Source organism: Otolemur garnettii, unplaced genomic scaffold (genome assembly GCF_000181295.1).
Source record: "Otolemur garnettii isolate 467f Iridium unplaced genomic scaffold, OtoGar3 scaffold00117, whole genome shotgun sequence".
NCBI classification, from domain to species: Eukaryota; Metazoa; Chordata; class Mammalia; order Primates; family Galagidae; genus Otolemur; species Otolemur garnettii.
In genome coordinates this window covers 4,556,801-4,576,594 of record NW_003852512.1, presented here as the reverse complement: position 1 = coordinate 4,576,594, position 19,794 = coordinate 4,556,801, and the positions used below count along the sequence as shown (strand labels likewise).

The 19,794-nt window shown below is 37.3% G+C and overlaps 2 pseudogenes; one reads left to right on the top strand and one right to left on the bottom strand.

Annotated features, from left to right (window-relative positions):
• Positions 1-13,133: 13,133 nt before the first annotated feature.
• On the bottom strand, positions 13,134-14,991 carry LOC100952120 (annotated as a pseudogene).
• A 4,243-nt stretch (positions 14,992-19,234) lies between these two features.
• LOC100951800 overlaps positions 19,235-19,794 on the top strand; it is a 30,891-nt pseudogene continuing 30,331 nt past the window's right edge.

Sequence of the window (19,794 nt, the reverse complement as noted above, 5' to 3'; positions counted from 1 at the left end):
TGTAGTGAACATGTTGACAGGGACACCTGTAAGGACACCATCAGAGACAAAGGAGGTATTTTCAAAACTGGTTGATCAACAAAATTGAATTTATTTTATTTCATTTATGGTAAAACCAACAGTTTAACCATGCCAGAGCCACCTCTAACACTGTGACACTTTTTGTAGCACAGTAAGACTGCAAGAGAAAGGAGCAATGGCTATATTCAAACAATGGCTGGAAATATTATAGCTGCTGTTTGAAAGCTAAAATCACACTTATCTGAAAAAAAAAAAAACAAACATAGGATATAAGTAGATACGGCTGTACCTCTTGTCCCTTTATTCCAAGGGCCACATAATGTTTCAGAGTGAGTGAAGTCTTTATTTGTGCTGTTATTGAAGGTACAATCTTTACACTCAAAACCTGTTCACTCTCTGAAACTTCAGCCACTTTAGGAGAAGAAAATCACAGCTTTTAGTCTTACCCAATCTTTCTGAAGGGCAAAAGAAGCCATCATCCACCGAGGCTCTTTAAGATTTTCTCGGCAAAGCCTCTTTAGAGTCAACCAATACACGTTTCTGAGAAGGAATACGAACTAGAGGTATACTTCTAGAAAAAAACATAGCTGGAAAAGACTTGTAATTCTTCCTATAAGATAATGTTAACATTAACAACGTGTAGGCAGGGATGTCTCCAGGGCTACTAAAAACCTCTATTTATGTATTTATCTATGTATTCAACAAACTGCACTAGATAACTGTTGTTCCAAGACTCTGTGCTCAACCAATGCAAGAGACAGGTAGGTGCATATTATACCATTCCTGCCACATAGAAGTTCACAGTATACTGTGAAAAACTAACAAACAGGTAATTACAACACAGTAAAAAAAGGATTAAAATAGGTTAATCATAGCTTGCTGTGGAAATACATTCAAGGGGCACCTAACAAAGACTTAGCTGGCATATGACATGGTATAAGAAAGGTTTCCCAATATTTAAGACAGTTTATTTGTACTGAGGTGACTCTTTCTTATCCTAGTGCTCGGAGAGATATAATTATTTAACTAATTAATTTAGCAAGACTTTATTCATCATTCACTATGTTTGACACACTGTCCAATGTAGTCTCGTGAGAGGAGGTGGGCGATAAACAATATAAATAAATGAAACAGATAGTACTGCCGAAAGTTTGGAATGTTAGAAAAGAAAAGCAGAGGAAAGGATTACAAAGTGTCATAGGGGCAATGTCAGCTGGAAAGGGGAAAGTTGCAAATTTTAAATGCTTTCACTCCGAGTGATATATGGAGCCAAAAAATATGTTTCAGCAGAGGAACACCAAGATCTGATTTCTTTTTCAATGTGATCACTCTGGTCTATGTGTCAAGAATAGATTTATGGGGCCAAGTTTGGAAATGGGGAAACTATTAGAATAATCAAGACAAGAGAAGATGTGGCTTGGATGAGGTTTGTAGCAATGGGAGTGGTGAGAAATGGATAGATTCTGGATATGCATTAAAGATATTACTCAGAGAATTTCTTTTTATTAATTCCAGAATAGTACGAGGTTGCGAATAATTAGATTACATTGTTTGTGTTCAGATAAAGGCCCTGATGTAGTTGTGCCCTTTGCCCAGGAGGTCGTATTAGGTGAGACCACACCAATGCCCTCCCTTAACCTCTCTCCCTATCCCTCCTCTCCCCTTTTTCCAACTTGAATTTAGTTGAATTTTTCTCTTATGTGGGAGTGTATTTGTTCATTTAGTAGCTTCATGTTCATACTGAGTACATTTGGCACTTTTCCATTCTGTGATACTTCACTAAGGAGAATGTTCTTCAACTCCACCTAGGTTAATACAAACGATGTAAAGCCTGCATCTTTTTGTGGCTGACAAATTATTCCATAGAATACATATATCACAGTTTATTTAATTCATTTATGGCTTGATGGGCATTTGCATTGATTCCACATATTTGCTATTATAAATTGAACTGCAATAAACAATTTAGTGCAAATCAAATGGAAGGTTAATTTTGAGTTCTTTGAGGATTCTACTCAGAGCATTTCTAAATGGATTTAGTATTGAAAGCAGAAAGGGAAGTGAAGAGTGACTTTAAGAATTTTGAGATGAAGAACTAGAATAATAGAATCTCCACTAATGAAACATGGAAATAATGGGTAACAATGGGTTTATGAGGAGAAGATGGAAAAATGTCAGGAGTTCAGTTGAGGATGTAACAATACGGAAATATTTATTACACAAGTGGAGATATTAATTAGGCAATTGCATATATGAGTCTGAAGTTTAGAATATATTTTAAAGACAAGACAATTAAAAAGTGCAATAAATTGAGTAATCATCAACTAACAGATTGTGTATAAAAGCATGAGACCGCATGAGGTCACCTAGAAAGTGAATGTAGGTAGACAGAGAAAAGGTTCAAAAACTGAGAGCCCTATGATATAGTAACATTAAGAGTCCAGGAAGATGAGGATAAACTATCAAGGTAAGCTGAGAAGGCATGACCACTGGGGTGAAAGGAAAATTAGGAATATCACGTCAGCAGCCAAATGAAGTGTTTCAGAAAAGAGGGAGTCATCAATTGTTTCAAAAGCTGCTGTATTTCAAACAAAATGATGGAATATATAATACGAGACTTATCAATGAGATGATGATTTCTAGCCTAAAAAAAAAGTAATTGTGGCAGAATGGTAGAGGCAAAAGTCTAACTGGAGTCAGTTCAAGAAAGAATGGAAGGGGAAGAATTTGAGGCGGTGAGTATACAACTCTTGGAAACCAGTGCCAGCTTTCTCTGTTAGATAAGAGCCTCCCCAAGCAACTACAGAGGAGGAAATAGAGTCTGAACTGGGAACTTTTTTTAAATATGCAAAACTGAAGTAGGGAGAAACAGTTCAGAATGGAATTCGGTAGGAGATTCTCAAATTCAGACCAGGCAATGTGTTATTTGGATTTTTCAGTTTGCAACGAACAAAGTTGTGTTCAGGTTGAATGATTTCAAAAGTGTTAATTGGAAAGATACATGGAAAATCAAAGGACAGGAAAGAGTCTTTATAGCAGCTCTTAATGAGTGGCAATATTACTCAATATATCATAAGCAGAAACCCAGTTTTACTTGCAGAAGTAGATTATGTTCCTGTATTGGAATCCTCCTATAGTATGAAACTCCCACCATAAAAACAGTATGATCCTGGAGGAATAATGGACAAATATATTAATGAAATAGAGATTCCAAAATCAAAACAAATGTAGATGGGGTGGCACCTGTGGCTCAAAGGAATAGGACACCGGCCCCATGCACCAGATATGGTAGGTTCAAACCCAACCCTGGCCAAAAAAAAAAAAAAAAAAAAAAAAAAAAAAAACTTGAAAAACAGATGTAGATGTTGGAATTCAGTATATGAAAAACATTTCATTTAACATCACTATTAAAGAAATAATCATATGACAAGAGGTTACTTATCTCAGGGGGAGGGGAAAACAAAAGCAAAATTACATTTTCTACTTCATGTCATATACACATACCACAACCATAAATCCACACATTAGAAATGCATATATAAAAATTAAAACTATGAAAGAAATAGAAGAAAATATATGAGAATAGAAGCACATCTCAGAGATAATTGCAGGTTCAGTTACTGACCAGGAATACTGACAAGGGGTATATCAATCAAGTAAGTCAATCAAGTAAGTCACACATACATTTTTGGTTTCTTAGTGCACATAAAATTTATGTTTATACCATTAATTGTGCAAAAGAATTATGTCTAAAAAGCAATGCATATGCCCCAATTAAGAATATTTTATTGCTAAAAAATACTAACAATCTGACTTCAGCCAGTCATAATCTTTTTGATGGTGGAGAGTTTTCCCTCAATGTTGATAGCTACTGACTGACCAAGGTGGTGGTTACTGAGGGGTAAGATATCTATAGTGATTTCTTTTTTTATGTTTAAATTTGTAATTGCTATGGATACATAATGGGTATGCGTATTTTAAGTAAGAGAACATGGAGTTTGCCACATCAGTTGACTCTTCCTTTCACAAAAAATACCTCTGGAGTATGTGATGCTATTCGATAGCATTTTACTCACAGTAGATGTTTTATCAAAATGAGAGTCAATACTCTGCAGCCTCATTACTGCTTTATCAACTAAGTATAGGGCATATTTCTAAATCCTTTGTTGTTGTTTGAAGAATGATCATAGCATACACCCTGAGCAAATTCCACCTCAAGGAACCACTTTCTTTGTGCATCCATAAGAAGTAGCAACGCCTCCATTGAATGTTCTTTATTTCAGAGACAGAGGTATCACTCTGCTCCCTATACTGCTGGAGGAAGTAAGTTCATAGTTCACTGAAGGCTTGATGTAAAACTTCTGGGCTCAAAATGATCCTCCCACCTCAGTCTCTTGAGTACCTGAAGTTACAGGCATGTACTATTGCACCCTGGCTCTTGTTAAAGTTTTCTTATGAGACTGCAGCAATTCAGTCACATCCTCACACTCCACTTCTAATTCTAGTTCTCTTGCTGTTTCTATCACATCTGCAGTAAGTTCCTCCACTAAATTCATGAACTTCTCAAAGTCATTCAAGAGGACTGGAATCAACTTCTTCCAAACTACTGTTAATATTGATATTTTTATCCTCCTCCAATGAATAGCAAATGTTCTTAATGGTATTTGGAACAGTGAATATTTTCCAGAAGGTTTTCGAGTTTCTTTGCTCATACGTATTAGAGGAATCACTATCTTTGGCAGCTATAATCGTACCAAATGTACTTCTTAAATACTAAGACTTGATAGTCAGAATTACTCCTTGATCTGTCAGCTGCAGAATGGGTTGTATTAGCATGCATGAAAACAACATTAATCTTCTTGTATATGTTTGTCAGAACTCCTGTGTGACTAGCTGTACTGTCAATGCATTTCAACATTTTCAAAGTTATTGTTTTGTTTTTTGAGCAGTATGTCTCAACAGTGAGCTTAAAACATTCAGTTAACCATGCTGTAAACAAATGTGCTGCCACCAAGCTTTTGTTATTTCTTTTATAGAGCAGGGGAAGAGTAGATTTAGAGTAATTTCCAAGGGTCCTAGGATTTACAAAACAGTAAATGCACATTGACTTCAATTCAATGTCTTCAGATGTTTTAGCCCCTAACAAGAAGAGTTGCACTATCATTTGAAGCTTTAAACGCAGGCATTGATTTCTCCTCTTTAGCTAAAAAAGTCCTAGGTGGCATCTTCTTCCAGTAGAAGGCTTTTTCATCTACACTAAAAATCAGTTGTTTAGTGTAGTCTTCTTGATAACAGCACTTGCTGCTTCACCTTCTGCTTTTATGTAATGGTCACAGTTTATTTTCTTAAATTTCACTAACCAAACTCTGCTTACTCTATATTTTCTGCTACAACTTTCTTAGTTCTCCCAGACTTCATAAAATTGAAGAGAGTTAGGGCTTTGCTCTGGATTAGGCTTTGGCTTAAGGTAATTTTTTTGGATTTTCTATCCAGACCATTAAAACTTTCTCTGTATCAGCACTAAGGGTGGCTTGGCTAACTGTTTGGCACCAGAGGCCTCGCCTCAGCCTTTCTTATCTTTCAACATTCCTTCCTCACTGAGCTTAGGCATTTCTAACTTTTGATTTAAAATGAGAGACATGCAGCTCTTTCTTTCAATTAAATACATAAAGGGCACTGTAGATTTATTGATTGGCCTCATTTCAATATGGTCGTGTCTGAGGTAGTAGGGAGGCCCAAGGAGAGGGGAAGAGAAGAGGTCATAGCCAGTAAGTGGGGCAGGCAAAACACACACAATGTTTATTGATTATGTTTTCCATGTTATATGGGTGCAGTTTGTGGTGTCCCAAACAGTTATAATAGTAATATCAAAGATTATTGAACACAGATCACCACCATAGATATAACAATAATGGATACGTTTTAAATATAGCAAGAATTACCAGAATGTGACACAGAAACTCCAGGTGAACACATGCTATTGGAAAAATGGAAGCAATAGAGTTGCTTCATGAGGAATTACCTCAAATCAATTTGTGAAAAACGCACAATCTGTGAAGCATAATAAAGCAAAGTGCAATGAGCCAAGGAATGACTATACTTGTGCAATCTTGGAGTAGGAAAATCCTATCCAGACATTAAATCAAACTCATAATACACACAAGAACATTTTCAAGTTTGACAACATGAAAATAATAAGGTAAAAACAACAAAAAAACTACAAATGGGAAATATATTTGCCATATGTATGAAAATCAAAAGATTTGTATTCAATATACAGTGCTATTAATATATTAGGCATCAATGAGGAAAAAACAGCATGACAGAAAAATGAGCTGAATTCATCATGTACGTACCTCTTCTTGTGATATTCAGATGAGCATGATATTTGTAATTAGAAGTTATGTGTACAGATGTGTGTTGGACCATCTTACCATGGCAACCAAACCACATTATTTAGTCTCTCTGAATGCCCCAATCATATAAAATTCATGGGGAAGGGATTACTTAATTCAAAGACATGAATCACCAATGATGCTATTTCAAGTATTAATGGAGGATTTTGTTATTGTTATTGACAGAGGACCATACCATGACCTTCAGATGACATCTACTTACTGGTCCTTTGTACACACAGGTTCCAGAGATCTCAGGAAAGTTTTAACTTATCTTCTTAGTGGACATTAAAGTTTTTAAAATAGCTATCAATTTCTGCTGGCAATCCTATCACAAGTCTCTACTTTCCAGCACTTAAATCCTCTATCAATTTACCTGGATGTCTTGCTTACAAATGTTCCTAAGTTGTAGAGTACAGCTCCCAAATGGATCATAAATTCTTCTAGGATAAGTACCACATCTTTACCTTCTTTTGTATTTCCTTCTAGCATTTGGTAGTATTTAGTGGAGTTCCCTTCACTCACACAATGAATATTTTTTGACTGCACATAACCAGATTTACATCCAGGGACACCTGCAAAGGGAGCCTTTTATTGTGGAGTTGCAGGTGAATTCCTTATAGAAAATGAGTTTCCCTCTAATCTAGGGCTATGTACAAAATCCAAGGTGACATTGACTTAATTGAGTTTCCACTATACCTAGTAAGTCTATATTCTTCCTGATTGCTTTTTTTTAATTACAAATTCTTACTCCACAGGAATCTAAAGTATGAATCTAACATGTGTGAAAACAGGAAAAAAATTGTCATCCCCCAAATGTCTTAAATGTTATTGGTTTCATTGTTTTTTCCCAGCTGCGTGGTGAGGATATTAGGGATGACATGATTGTGCATATACTATATATTTCAAATCTTTATTTGGCATGCAGTGACAGTCTTAGTGCCATAAAAGTATTATACTACTAAATAATTAACTAAGAAATTATGAAAAGCATAATGGAGAATAAAAGACAATTGTATAAGCATCTATCACAACAAAAAAAGTTGTCTTTTATAGTTGGTTATGTTTATTTTTCTGTGACTGAAGAACAAAATATCAATTATGGGCAGATGGCTATTAGCATAATCCATAGTGCCAGAAGACAAAACAATGTTTTGTATCTATCACCTTTGATTAGTAGCATAATGTTTTATTAGACTTTGTATAAATAACACCACATAATAGAATATGGGCTTTGACAAAGCAACAGTTTGTTTTTAATAGCACCATCTCTGTTAGGAAATAAAAGAAAAGGAAGAAAATATTGTCCAAATTATCTAACATTTATCAGAATGATGGATGTTTCTGATTTTCTCAAAGCAAGGGCACACACTCAGTATATAGCAATCTGTTTAAATAAAGAATTAACATTTCCACAAAAATACTTTTTAAGAAAATAAAGCAATTTAGGTTTTCTGACACAAAATCAAATAGCTTAAGGGATATATCCTTATCATAAGAGCTTGAAGAAAAGTTTATACTTGCATACTTGTCTTACATTTCACCTAATGGGCCTCTAACAACATTGATTCTGGTTTCCCTAAACTTTATCTTCCCCTACTCTATTCCCACTAGGAAAAAAAAAAGAAATAAAAATTCAGAGACTAAAAAGCCTAAGGAACCTCCATTCTCAGTATTTAAGGTGCTCCTATGGGTTAGATTGTCTGGCTCACAGCTAATAACAAATTCAGGTGAACATCTTCCCTAAATAAAATCTCCGTAGGAAGAGTAAGCAAAGGCTATAAAAGATGAGATTGAAAGTTCTTTAATTCCACTGGAGTACAAAAGTGATAACCACTTTTATAACCTACATGAAATAGAGTAAAGCACCAGCAAACCTGCAAAGGGACAAGTTTTAAGTGCAATTGTGTCAGCTAAGTAGATGACTGATGGCGGGGAAAGCAGAAAAAGGATCTATAGGGATAGAAGGGGAAAAGGACTCTAAGTAACAGGGAATAGTCTTCTAGGCAGCACTCAGCAGAAACTGTTCCTTTCCTTTACCAATATCCAAGGAGGTAGCCATTTTGTAAATGCATTTGCAGCACATATATATTTCAGATGCCAGTGACAGAACCAGTTTGCACTGAAGAGAGTTGCAGAGCTAGCATTTCACAAATCTGCAAAGGTAGCAACTAGAGTCATAGAAACATAAAGATAGGATGTTGAGCAACCTCTATTTTATGCAAAACTCTTCGCAGTTTAGTATGTTGGAATTAAATGTTAGAACTTATAGACGAAGTAAGAAACGTTTTAGTGGCAGGCAGAATTTTCCCCCAAACTTGCTGTCTTGCACTTAAAAGCATTTATGGTCTTATTCTGATCATGCAAATTATATATGCTTACCATGGAAATTTCAAAACTACTTAAAATATTAAAAAAGGGAAAATTTTATCTTCTAATAATAATAATTTCGTATTGACAAGTACTCACACAGCCTTTTTTTCGCTCTGTGAATGTATGGGAGTCTATGTGTGTTTTAACAACTAGACCATATTCTCAAAACAATTTTTTAAAATTAACACATGAGGAATGTTTTCCATATCATTAAATAGTCTCAAAAATGTTCATTGTTAATGACTGCATAGTATTTAGGTTTTCTCCATAAATATGGAGCGTTAGTAAACAAAAATACTTTCTTCTATTTATAATTGTTATTTTGTGTAGAGCTAATGTGGTAAGAAAACAAAATTAAATATGTGGTATACATTTTAGAATGTGAGTTAAAATTTATATTATTTAAGGATACTGTGATTGTATACCTAGAAAAACCCAAGATAACCAAGTAAATTAGCCATTAGGATAAGAAAATGTAGTAAATTGGTCAGAAACAAGACAAGATTTGTTTTATACTGACAATATACAATTAAAAATTAAAATTGAAAGACATTCACAATTGCCACAAAAAAATATAAAATACCAAGTAATAGGTGGTACAATGAAAAATTAAAAAAGAGCTTATCAAAATCATATAAAAAGACCTGAATAAACAAATATACAGGCATGCCATAGTCCTTGGACAGAAAGAAAATCTTTTAAAGATATATTATGACAAGATGGCTGACTAGAGCCAGCTTTCCACAGAGGCTCCCATCCAGAAAGAGAAATAAAGAACAGAAGTTCCTCTGATAAATAAAGCTGATAGTTTGGAACTGAGCTAGGAGAGAAAATTGAGGAATGCACATCATCAACGTGGAGGTGAGCTATAATGCCAAGGAAACAAACCATAGGTACAAAACCTATCACCAAGCTAATGTGAGTCTCCTTCTCCATGAGAACTGCTGGCAGTAAACTTTCTACAAACAAGTAAGCAGAGTTCAGACCTCTTTTTTTATCCTATGGTATAGAGTAGCTAAAAACTGGATCTTCTTCCCCAGAGAGATCCCACTTGTGAGCCTAGACATTCTCCTGCCTGGCATAAAACTGAACATATATCTACAATTCTGAACTTCCAGCCCACCCTGCCATCCCAACCCTACAGTCTGGAAGCCTATCCCCTGCACAGCCCAGATTGTTGGGCAATTTCTTGACAGGTACAGGTATGGCATGGGCTGCTACCAGTCTGGGCTGAAACAGCTGCATGGATGTAAAGTGGGGATTGTGGAGTGAGGAAGCCAAGCGGGAGAGGGAGTAATGTGGACCATGGCAGAGTGCAGCGGTGGTGGGAGCAACAGAGCTCACACCCCGGTTCATACTTCCCATTTCCCTTATCAACTAGAGGGAGCCAGACCTCTACCCTGGGAGCAGCCACAGACAGAGTAGAACTGGGACAAAAATACAGGCTCTATGAACTGGGGGTATGCCTCCAGTGGTACCTTCCAGGGTGCGGCTCAGACAGAACTGAGATCAGAGTGCATGCATGGTGTAGGCATAGAATCCCAGCTTTTGTGGTCTCATAATGTGCCCACCTGTGGTGGAGCATAGCCATGACAGAGTCGCAAACTCCACGAGTTTACCACAGCAGCCCCTAGGGCGTAGAAGCCATTGAACACTAGAGGAAGCCAGAGAGCCAAGCTCTAGACACATGAGGTTGCTCTGGTGGCAAATTATCACACAGAGGAGGCACTGATCTCCCCTGTCTCAGGCAGGCCCATATCCCTATCATTTCCACCCATTGAAGGGAGCCAGGCCATAGCACTGTGGGGCTACCAGTGGTGGGTGAGGCTATAGCATAGGGTAGGGAAGTAAGCACCAATTCCTCTGGCCTGACTCTTGGCCTGGACAAACCTTCCCATCCCCTTGACCACCAGAGAGAGCCAAACTCCAGGATCTTGGGTTTCTTGGTCTGAGCTGCCTGTGGAACACTACCACAAGGTTGCTGGTCACCAACTGAATTTTCACAGTTGAGTAGTGTTTTGTACTGCCCAAGATAATTGCTTTTGGAACTATCAACTTGGGCAGTCCACTTGGGGACCCTCCAAGGTTGAACCAAGGTTGTTTTGAACTGGGAGAGACTGTCTCCTTCCGTAATAGCTGCTGGTAAGGGGCAGGGGAATCTCAGTTTCCTGTATATCCTCCTAGCTGAGATTTTATCCTTATCTTGTGACTCAGTAGGATCAGATAGTAGTTGGCTGACTACATTTTAGAGCCAGCTAGTCCTATAACACCACTTTAGCTCTCAGAGTTTCTAGATGCAGGTCTGAAAGGGACTATAGTAAAGATGTAAGGAAAATACACAATCACTAATTTCTGATCTTCGGTAAAGGACTAGGTAACTACATTCCTGGAACCCCCAATTAAATCACACCCTTCCAGTTTTAATACCCAAACTACAGAAATTAAGCATGGGGTGGAACCAGAGAAGAAACACTGGAAATATGAATAATTAAAGCAAATCAAATACCCCAAGGAATGACAAAAGGGATACAATTAGAAGATGCCATTCATAAGCAAATGGCCAAAATGTCAGAAATAGAATTCAGAATATGGATGGCAAATAAGATGAATAAATTAGAGGAAAATATGGATATTAAAATCCAAAAAGTTGTTTCAATAAGTAAGTGAATTCAAAGACAAATTTACCAAGGATATGGACATAATTAGAAAGCAGATAGCAGAGCTCAGTGAAATGAAAAAATCATTTGAGGAGCTCTGAAATTCAGTAGATTCCTTAGGTAACAGAGTGGATCAGGCAGAAGAAAGGATTTCTGAAATCAAAGTCAAAGCTTTTGAACACTCCCAAACATTCAAACAGGCAGATGGAGAGCAAAAACTGATTTTTCCTTGAGAGAGTTGAGGGATCACTCCAAAAGATCAAATAGTCATCTTATAGGAATTCAAGAAGAAGAGGATGGTCCTAAAGGCACAGATGCTTTACTCCAAGAGATTTTGGAAGAGAATTTCCCAGGCATTGCAAGGGATACTGAAATTCAAATAGCAGACAGTTTCAGAACTCCAGCACAACTCAATCCAAACAAAGCATCTCCTAGGCACATTTCAATTAACTTCACTAAAGTTAAAATGAAGGAGAAACTTCTGCAAGCAGCCAGATGTAAGAAAACCATTACATACAAAGGGAGAAACATCAGAATGACTGCTAATCTCTCAGCCGAAACTTTCCAAACCAGCAGTGGGTCTTCAACCTTCAATATCCTAAAACAAAATCACTTCCAGCCAAGGATCCTGTATCCAGCTAAACCAAGCTTCATCTATGATGGAGAAATCAAATACTTTAATGACATACAGATGTTGAAGAAATTTGCCACAAACAAACCAGCTCTCCAGGATAGTCTCAGTCTCATCCTCCATAATAACCAGCAGAATGGTCCATGACCAAAGTAAACTCACCCAGAAACTGTTGAACAAAACCTAACATCCACAGAAGGTAAGGACTAAGAACATACATTAGACATTTGAAAAACATGGCACCCAAAACACTATCATGCTTTTCAATCCTTTCAATGTGAATGACTTAAATTGTCCTCTAAATAGGCATAGGTTGGCTGGCTGGGTACATAAACTCAGACCTGATATCTGTTGCATGCAAGAGTTTCACCTTAAATAAAAGGATAAAAAATAGACTCAAGGTGAAGAGTTGAACATCTATAAGTCCGGCTAATGGAAATCAGAAAAAAGCAGGTGTTGCAATTTTATTTGCAGATATAATAGGCTTGAAACCAGTAATGGTAAGGAAAGATAAGAATAATCACTTTATATTTTTCAAGGGAAACATGCAACATGAAGAAATCTCAATTGTTATAATTTATGCATCCAACCAGAATGCTGCTCAATTAATAAAGGAGACCATAACAGACATAAACAATTTGATATCTTCCAGCACCATAATAGTTGAAGATTTTAACACCCCTTTGGCAGTATTGGACACATCTTCCAATAAGAAACTAAGCAAGAAATTTTGGCCTTAAACTTCACCATACAACAATTAAATTTAACAGACATCTACAGAACATTTCACTTTAACAAAACTGAATACACATTCTCCTCATCACCCATAGAACATCCTCGAAAAGGGATGACATCTTAGGTCACAAGTTGAACTTCAGCAAATTTAGACATATAGAAATTATTCCTTGTATTTTCTCAGATCATCATACAAATAAAAGTTGAACTCCCCAATAACAGGCATCTGCATACTCATACAAAGACATGGAAACTTAAATAACCTTATGCTGAATGATAGCTGGGTCATAGATGAGATTAAGAAGTAAATTGCCAAATTTTTTAAACAAAAGTCAGTCGCCATCGATCACTATTGAGCTCAAGTTGGTAAGTAAAATTTTCCGCTTGCTGGAGTGTTCCTAGCAGCCGTACCATTGCGCAGAACTGCTCTTGACCATCGTCATTTACCTGTTTCTGCAAGACCACCATGAAGTGCAAGTCAAACAAGACTGCATCATCACCCAGTAAAAAGTACTATGCATGTTATTAATGTCTGTTGCAAGGAAAGTTGCAGTCTCTTGCTCTAGTGCTGTATCAGAGTCATGCTGATGAATCAGATGGGGCATCACAGCCTCCAAAGAGCCTGCCCAGTGACAGAGAACACCAGGGCATGGACAGGAATAAGGCCTAAAGTCACAGACTTCTTCGTGGTCTGCTTTTTCCGTGGGTGGCAGAGTTATTCCACACCCAGAAGAGGCATATTTACATGGAAACATAAGTGAATTGGCCACTTTCTCCATAGCCAAGTTGCGAATGGATCCCAATGGGCTCTAGCAAGTTGGACAAGAAGTCAGCTTTTGGTGACAGCTGGTACAAACGAGATGACAACACTGACACTGAAGGATGGTGGTAATACATAGTCAAAGCAGATCAAACACATGATTTGATTAACTTATCCCATGACTTTTCATTCCGATATCCACTCAAGTAAACCTGCCATTCCTCTTAAAAATAAATAAATAAAGATATACTATATGCTTTGATATAAATTGTTTCTATTGTTTGAATTAGATCTTCAAAAATATCATACAGTATATTTAACATGGTAAGAGATAAAACAATACTATGAGATTTACATGAAAATCACTTTGGAGGGCTCTGGGGGCCACATCCAGGAGTAAATGCACTTTAAAAGATTTGACACTGGAGAATAAGACAACCAGATAGAAAAAACACATAAGCACCAAATCGTGGCATTAGACAATAAGATTTGCATATCTTGATTTGCAATCAAGATGATTTTCCCACCTAAATGGCAATCTCTAAGATTAAAGAGCTAAATTTATTTATTTAGTGATAGTTTATAATGCCAATATTCAGCAATCGTTTGTATTTTCAATCAAAATCCAAATGGAATTTTTACAATTATAAAAAATAACTGAAAACCAAAGAATTATCCAAAGAATCAATGAATCAAAAAGTTGGTTCATTGAAAAGTTTAATAAAATTGATTAACCTTTGGCTAACCTAACCAGAAGAAGAGTAAAATCCCTAATACCATCAATCAGAAATGACCAAGGTGAAATGACAACAGACACCTCAGAAATTAAAAAAATCCTTAGTGAATATGTCAGAATTGAAGACGTTTGCAGGTTATGCCACTGACAAAGGCTTGATAACCAGAATCCACAGAAAACTCAAACACATTAGCAAGAAAAGAACAAGTGACCACAACTCACTGTGGAGCCATGCTGATGTGTCAGATGGGGCATCACAAGGTCCAAAGTGCCTGCCCATGGACAGCGAACACCAGGGCACGGACAGGAATAAGGTCTAAAGTCACAGACCTCTTCGTGGTCTGCTTTTTCTGTGGGTGGCAGAGTTATTTCACACCCAGAAGAGGCGTATTTACATGGAATCTAAGTGAATCGGCCACTTTCTCCATAGCCAAGTTGCGAATGGATCCCAATGGGTGCTGGCAAGTTGGACAAGAAATCAGCTTTTGGTGACAGCCAGTACAAACAAGATGACCATGCCGATACTGATGAATGGGTGGTAAGACATAGTCAAAGCAGCCCGGACACTCAAAAAGACCCCTCAACTCACTGCTGGATGTTGTATCAGGCAGGTCCAGCTCCTCCTGGGGTGGTGGAACCTGTGAGGGACCAGCAGGCTCTGCCCTGTCAGGTTGATGGCTCATTTATGTGGGTCGAGAGGGCTCCTGGAACCCGGTCCTGGCTAAAATGTGCTCAGTCCTCAACTCCTGCCAACCGCAGGCTGCACTACCGCTTTGGTGCCCAGACCGGACAGACACTCTGGGTTGCCACTGCTGCAGAGCGTTCTCCTTAATGGCTGGTCTTCCCCCTAACCGCCTCAGTGTTGTGGGCACAGCGGTTGGGTGCATCCTCGAGCCCACCACGTGCTCCATCTAAGTACCACACACCATGGCCAAGGCCCCAAGGAGGGGCGGCCAACGCGCCGGGCTCCTGGCTGCTGTTTATATAAGAATTCTTAGGGGTACAAGTGAATCTTTCTAAGAGTAGAATGTGAACGTTTTAAAACAATAACTGAGAAAATGACATGAAGGCTCTGTTGACCAGTTTGATGGAAGTATTTCAGATTGCATGTGAAAACCCCACACTGTACCCCAGAAGTGCATTAATGTACATAGTTACCATTCAATAAAAAAAAAAAAAGAATTCTTTATCCAAATTAAGCATGTGATGTATGTGACTGTCTCCTTAGATTTTTTGCCTCTCCTGGGGCCAATGTGGGTAACTTATGTTTCACTAGAAAAGTATCCATTGCATCTGTGTTCAAATGTATTTGAGTAGAATAATGCAAACTTTGCACTTAGGAGACTTGAAATTTTCTTTGTATTCAAGACTATGTCACCTTTGTCATTTTAAATTTCGAGCATTTGTATTTCTCCCCTTTTCATTAACTTATCCAGTGACTTTTCATGTTTCTGATATCCACTCAAGTAAATCTGCCATTCCTCTTAAACATAAATAAAGAAAGATATACTATATGCTTTGATATAAATTGTTTCTATTGTTTGAATTAGATCTTCAAAAATATCATACAGTATATTTAACATGGCAAGAGATAAAATAATACCATGAGATTTACATGAAAATCACTTTGGAGGGTTCTGGGGGCCACATCCAGGAGTAAACACACTCCAAAAGATTTGACACTGGAGAATAAGATGACCAGATAGAAAAAGCACATAAGCAGCAAATCATAGACAATGAGAATTGCATATCTTGATTTGCAATCAAGATGATTTTCCCACCTAAATTGCAATCTCTAATATTAAAGAGCTAAATTTATCTATTTAGTGATAGTTTATAATGCCAATATTCAGCAATTGTTTGTATTTTCAATCAAAATCCAAATGAAATTTTTACAGTTATAAAAAATAAAAATACAATTATATGTCAGGAGAAGTGCAGAAGATTTGCCAAGAAATTTTTCAGGAATACTTTAAGGGACTTGACTTATTAGATATGAAAATATGTTCATAATAGCCACTGTAACCCACAGAGTATGGTATTGACAAAAGAATAAACAAATGAATGAGTGGAATAGACAAGTCAAGGAACATACTTATGTACAGACATCATTGAAACATATTTACAAGGGATGAATCAAAGAGGTCAGGGCAAGATGGAATAATATGTATTACTGGGTCTTCTGAAGATACATTTGGAAAAAAATAATTTAAATGTTTGCCTAGAATATTTGTGAATGATTACCTGAGTTTCATATAAATAAAATGACAGAGTTAATGAAATGGATATAGGAAGAGAAAATATAGTATAATGTTTTGTAAATTCAGTGTAACCATTTCCAAGCAAGTTTGGAAGTCCGGAATGGATAAAATAAAAAACTTAGTCACATTAGCCACATGAATATTAAAATCCTCTATACATCAGAAAATTCTATAAATAAACTCAAATGACAGAAAACAGGAGAAAAAATTAAAAAACATAAGACATAAAATTTTCACATCTCTAATACAGAACAAAAATTCTTCTAATCAATTATTAGCAATTTATCATACAATATATGATTAATACATTTTAAAAAGGGCAAAGGATGTGAATACACTATTCACAGAATTAAAAATGATCAGCATGTAAGAGTGGATGCACAGTAGTTGCTAAGTAAATGAAAATTGAAATAGCAAAAGGATTTTTTTTAATTATATGGGAAATAGAGAAGATTTATAGAGTGTGATGATACCAACTTCTAGAGAGAGTACAGAACAGCAACAATATTTCTCAGATGTTTAGAAGAAGTATAAATTTGCTCTAACCATTCTGGAAAATAATTTGGCAGTTACTATGAGCATTTTAAGAGTGCATACTCTTTGATACAGCTATTTCACTTGTAGGAATTTACCTAATCGGTAGAAATGAATATATGTGCAGGGATGCTCATTATCGTATCCTTTAGTGTTCTAGATACTGAAAAGTTCTTCATTGTTAAAACCAATGGAAATCCGTTGTCTTTCTGAGTCAAGATATTTTTCTTTTCAAGTTTTACCCAAACATCATGCATCCAAATAATGCTACCAGACTTGTACCCAAAAAAAGCATTTATTTGATCAAGGCAGTTAATCTTTCTCTAAAATTTATTATGGTTCATTTCACTTCTCAAAAACACTCTCCTAGAATCCCAGCAGTAGATATGGGCATTAGTAGACAAACACAAATTGTTCATAGCTAGGCATTGTGGTAGGCATCTGTAGTCCCAGATACCCAGGAGGCTGAGACAAGACAATCGCCTAAGCAAAAGAGCTGGAGGTTGATGTGAGCTGTAATACCATGGTACTCTACTGAGGGTGACAAACTGAGACTCTGACTCTAAAAAAATACAAAAAAAAAAAAAAGAACAAAAAAACAATTGTTCAATCTATATCATTATTAGATTTTTTATCCAACTTCATTCCTTTATTTCTCTTCCTATCTATAAATATTTAGATGTGGGCTCAAAATTCTATGATCTTGCATGGTGTATGATATTGATCTGCCAATTTTCTTACTGCCCAGTTAACACACATATGAGAAGAACTCAATATTGAAGAAGTTCTGTATTGTAAGGGTTTCAGTAAACAAGTTTTGATAATTAGCTATATTAAAATATCACTGGTATAAATTAGATGCTCAATGCATATTAACAGAATGAATGAATAAATATTCTTTATTGAAAGGGGAAAAGAAAATGTGGAACATGGGTAGGAGAAAAACATAAACCATTCCCCCAAGCATCTGTTGCATGTCTTAATTTCTGAATTTTTTCTCCAAATGTTTTCAATGACTACTTTGCATCAGGTACCATTCATTTATTCAAAAAAAAAAAATTACTGAACACTTTAACCTAGGCATGGTTTTGAGAACTGAGGACATATAAGAACAAAAACCTTAAATGAGAAAACTTAGACTGTTTTGGGAATTCCATAGCTTAGCCCTTATACACGCAACACCTATTTAAAGGTTCCTTCAGCATGTTTCAGAAAACTACAAACCTCTAAGTAAGGATGTCCTTAAAGCTGCAGGTTGTTCTAGATTTCATTCTTTCAATCTATACATTATCAAATGTCTTCTACTACTGCTTTGGACACTGGGAAAAATCAGCAAATAAGAAAGACACTTTGCCCTCTAAGGGATTGCATTTTAGAAAAAAAATTATTTAAGTATTAGTAAGTGGCATGAATAAAATAATGAAGGATGGGGGATAAAACTAATTTGAGCCACTGACCCCAGCCCTCAGGTGGCAGAAGCTGGGTGGAAAGTCAGAGGGTGGAGTTGGGGGCCCCTGGGGCCTCAGGGGTGGCAGGAGCCTGGCAGGAGTGGCGGAGCCCTCCAGTTCCCCTCCCAGCTCCTGTGACCCTTGCAGCCAGTAGCAATGCCTTCCAGCTCCCCTCTGGCTTCAGTTACCTGTAGACAGCAGTGCCCCAGACTGATGGCACTACCCCGACAGTAGCAGTGCTGCCATGACAGTGGTGGTGGATCCACAGCCTCTGCCACTGGGCTCAAATTGAGCTGCCAGTGGACCCCCGCTGCCAAGATGCTGAAGACCTTTTGAACTCTCCCACCAGATTGGTGTTTGTGTTGATGGGAACAATTGGTTTGGTTTCCTTGACCTTGGCCAATCACCCAGGGACCCCCCAAGGTTGTACCCTGGTTGTGTTGTTGTGGAAGTGTGGGATTCTCACCTGCCAACTGTCACCTGTGGAGGTGGGGCTGGGATGTCTTAGTTGCCTTTATATCTCCACAGCTGAGATTTCAGCCCAAAGCCATTCACTAGGATTGGTCAGAGACTAGCTGAATACCAGTCAGCACCATTTAGCCCCACCACACCAAGCAAGTCCCCAGAGTTTCAGGCTGTAGTTCTGAATGGGACCATTGTAAAGCTCTAAGGGAAAAGCCGCAATGGACAATCCAGGTTCTTTGGTAAATGGCTGGTCACTTACAACTCCAGGAGCCCTCAATTCAATTTCAACTTGCCAACTTCTCTAGCCAAACAGTGGAATATAATCAAGGGGCGGAAAAAGCGGAAAAACTCTGGCAACATGAATAATCAGAGTAGTTTAACTCCTCAAGCAATGACAAAGGAGACACAACAGAAGACCCATTCCTAAACAAATGGATGAGATGTCAGAAATCCAATTCAGAATTTAGATTGTAAATAAGATTAATGGAATGAAAGCAAAGATGGAATTAGAAATTCAAGTAGAAATTCAAAAGTTGTCTCCAGAATTCAATGAATTCAAAGGCAAAATCACCAAAGACTTTTGGTGCATTTTGAGGCAAGAACTTGCAGCCCTCAAAGATCTGAGAACTACAGTAGAATCCCTCAGTAACAGAATGGAGCAGGCAGAAGAAAGGATCTCTGACATTAAAGACAAAGCTTTTGACTGCTCACAAACACTAAGAGAGGAAGAGAAGTGGAGAGCCAAAATGGGTCATTCCCTGAGAGAAGTGGGGGATGA